This window comes from Camelina sativa, chromosome 11, assembly GCF_030686135.1.
Source record: "Camelina sativa cultivar CO46 ecotype springtype chromosome 11, ASM3068613v1".
In the NCBI taxonomy this organism is placed as follows: domain Eukaryota; kingdom Viridiplantae; phylum Streptophyta; class Magnoliopsida; order Brassicales; family Brassicaceae; genus Camelina; species Camelina sativa.
In genome coordinates this window covers 44,584,492-44,588,387 of record NC_141890.1, presented here as the reverse complement: position 1 = coordinate 44,588,387, position 3,896 = coordinate 44,584,492, and the positions used below count along the sequence as shown (strand labels likewise).

General features: G+C 43.5%; 1 non-coding gene across 1 annotated transcript; it reads right to left on the bottom strand.

Annotated features, from left to right (window-relative positions):
- Positions 1 to 926: 926 nt before the first annotated feature.
- On the bottom strand, positions 927 to 1,033 carry LOC147935443 (small nucleolar RNA R71). The gene has a single exon (XR_015573362.1). It is a non-coding gene; the product is annotated as a small nucleolar RNA R71 (small nucleolar RNA).
- Positions 1,034 to 3,896: the final 2,863 nt, after the last annotated feature.

Sequence of the window (3,896 nt, the reverse complement as noted above, 5' to 3'; positions counted from 1 at the left end):
GACTCGCTTATGTTTTTATTCATTTTCGCTTCTTGTCATGCATTCTCGTTTCTAGTTCTGTGAATCATTTTTCGTTTTCTATTGTCATCATTCTAAGACTGTTAAACAAACACTCTTTTTGAATTGGCTTGACTTGAGATTTCTTGATTGCATCTTAATTGTTAGTAAAGTTTCCCAACTGGATTGACACCTTAAGTATTACAACTGCATAAGGTTAATTGAACCTGCTAGGATAGACACACAAAAAGCCCAGCATCAATTTGACGCCGTTGCCATTTGGGATTCGTTTTGCTACATTTACGATTTCAAGTTTTGCAAGATTAAGTTCTTTTATACTCATCATTCTGAGTACTGACTTGTTTTGGTTGTCTGCTTGTTTGTTTTGCATCTCAGGAACCTGTTGATTGCAACCTTGCATGCACACCAGATCAAGAAGGCATCAGAATCTCCTTCCTGTTATCGATGACATCAATCGGTTACAACGACCACGAAAAGCTCGTCAACTCACTGATCATCCTGCACCCGTTACAATGGAACAACCGAATGGACCACATCCAGGACCGCGAAACATTGGTGTTGGGGATGCACTGAACACTCATACTCAGCGTGCTGTAATCGTCCCTCCCGCCATGCAGAACAACAACTTCGAAATCAATAGTGGTCTGATCTCCATGATCTAAGGAAACAACTTTCACGGCTTGCCTATGGAGGATCCACTCGACCACTTGGACGAGTTCAACCGTCTGTGCAGTCTCACCAAAATCAACGGCGTGAGTGAGGATGGTTACAAGTTGCACCTCTTCTCATTCTCCCTGGGAGACAAAGCTCATCAATGGGAGAAAAACTTTCCCAAGGGATCAATCACCACCTGGGATGGTTGCAAGAAAGCATTTTTGGCCAAGTTCTTCTCCAATTCCAGAACAGCACGTCTCAGGAATGAGATTTCTAGCTTCACTCAGAAGAGCTCAGAATCATTCTGTGAAGCCTGGGAGCGTTTCAAGGGTTACCACAGCCAATGTCGACACAATGGTTTTAGCAACGAGTCACTGCTGAGCACTCTCTACCATGGTGTACTACCAAAGATACGCATGCTGCTTGACACTGCTTCTAACGGTAACTTCCTGAACAAGGACGTAGATGAAGGTTGGCAACTGGTTGAGAATCTCGCCCAGTCTGACGGCAACTACATTGAAGACTATGCCCGCACAGTTAGAGGCGACGCTGGGTCTGAGGAGATGTACAAAAAGGACCTCAAGAATGTCAATGAGAAACTTGACCGTATCTTTCTAAGCCAGCAAAGGAGCATTCACTTTGTATCTGAGGATGATCCTTTCCAAGTTCCAGATGGGGAGGGTGAGCAGACTGAGGAGATCAGCTATGTCCAGAATCAGGGTGGGTACAACAAAGGTTACAACCAATACAAGGCAAACCCCAATTTGTCTTACCGAAGTAGCAGTGTTGCCAATCCACAAGATCAGGTGTATCCGCCTCAACAACAACAGCAAGGTCAATAAAAACCTTTTGTGCCTTACAATCCGGGATTCGTTCCTAAACAACAGTTCCAGCAGGTTATCAGGCTCCCTCAGGACCACCGACAGGATTCCGCCCTCAACAAGTTCAACCTACTACAGCCCCAGATCAAGAAATGAAGCAAATGATGCAACAACTTCTTCAGGGTCAAGCTAGCGGTTCTATGGATACTGCTAAGAAGTTTGCTGATATTAGTCAGAGGATGGAATGTTCCTACAATGATCTGAACGTCAAATTCGAAGCTCTGAATTCGAAGATAAGGTACATGGAAGGCCAATCCACATCTACTTCTGCACCAAAGTCTGGCTAATTCCCAGGGAAATCTGTTCAGAACCCCAAAAAAGTTTGCAAACGCAATTACGCTAAGAAGTGGGAAAACATTGCCTCCCAGACAGGGAGTTCCAGACGTCACTGAGGACAGTGAGGAGTTAGATGGGGATGATTTTGTTCAGGATGAAGCTCAGATGAAGAACCCAGCCGAAGCAGTCAAGGATCAGGTTGAACCAGTGAAGCATTCCGAACCTGAAGCTGCTAAGGAGCATGTTGTTTTTGATGACGGACCTGCGAGGTTCATCCCTCCACCGTACAAGGCTCCTCTACCATTCCGAGTGAGGTTTAAGAAGCAGCTTACTGAGAAGTACAAAGCCTTGTTCGAAAAACAAGTCAAGGAGATTGAGTTGAGAATGCCATTGCTGGATGCATTCGCACTTGTTCCTCACTACCAGAAATTCCTCAAGGACTTAGTGATGGAGAGGTCAAAAGAAATTCAAGGCATGGTGGTACTAAGTCTTGAGTGCAGTGCAATCACCCATAAGAAGATCGTACCCAAGAAGCTCAAAGATCCTGAATCATTCACTCTACCTTGCTCCCTTGGACCTATGTCTTTTGACAGGTGCCTATGTGATCATGGCGCTTCAGTTAATCTGATGTCACTCTTTGTTGCTACGAGGTTGGGTTATACAAGGTTCAAGGGTTGCGACATCTCTCTCATCCTTGCAGACAGATCAGTGAGACTTCCAAATGGTGTTTTAGAAAACTTATCCATCAGGATCAGAGACGTGGAAGTGCCAACCGACTTTGTGGTTCTGGAGATGGATGAAGAACCAAAAGATCCTCTGATCTTGGGAAGACCGTTCCTGGCGACAGCTGAAGCCATCATTGATGTCAGAAATGACAAGATTGACCTCAATATGGGCGACGACTTCACTATGAAGTTTGACATCAAGGATACCTTGAAGAAGCCAACGATAGGAGGACAAGTCTTCTACATTGAAGAGATGGATAAATTGGTTGATGAGTTGTTAGAGGAATTAGCTGAGGAGGATCATCTCAAGACTGCTTTGACCAAGGGTGGAGAAGAAGGGTTCCTGCATGAGGAGACCAGTTGTTACAAGAATCTGCTAGACTCCACCAGAGGAATTCGAGCAGCTATCTAGAACTCAAAACTCTCCCTTCCGGACTCATGTACGTTTTTCTGGGAACAAATTCTACTTATCCTGTCATAGTGATGCTAGGTTGAGTGATGATGAATTGAGGGTGCTAGTAACTTAGCTTAAGAAATTTAGAAAGGCTATAGGTTATTCTTTAGATGATATCAAGGGAATCTCACCTAGTCTTTGCACACATAGGATCAATCTTGAAAATGAGTCTTATGCTAGCATTGAACCCCAAAGGAGATTGAATCCTAACTTGAAGGAAGTAGTAAAGAAAGAAATTTTAAAACTGCTTGATGTTGGAGTTATCTATCCTATCTCTGATAGTACTTGGGTATCTCCAGTGCACTGTGTACCTAAAAAGGGAGGAATCATTGTTATCAAAAATGAAAAAAATGAGCTAATCCCAACTAGGACCATCACAGGACATAGGATGTGCATTGATTATAGGAAGTTGAATGCTGTTAGATCATTTTCCTCTGGCTTTCATTGATCAAATGTTGGAGAGACTAGTTAGTCATCCTTATTACTGTTTCCTTGATGGGTATAGTGGATTCTTCCAAATCACTATCCACCCAAATGATCAGGAAAAGACAACCTTTACTTGTCCTTATGACACTTTTGCCTACAAACGCATGCCATTTGGTTTATGCAATGCTCCTGCCACCTTTCAGAGGTGTATAACTTCGATCTTCTCGGATTTGATTGAGGAGTCAGTGGAAGTGTTTATGGATGACTTCTCTGTATACGGTTCCACTTTCTCCTCTTGTTTGATAAATCTGTGTAGGTTATTGACGCGATGTGAGGAGACAAACCTGGTGCTGAACTGGGAGAAGTGCCATTTCATGGTTGAAGAAGGGATCGTTCTGGGACACAAATTTCTGAAAGAGGAATTGAGGTTGACAAGGCAAAGATTAAGGTCATGGTTCAGCT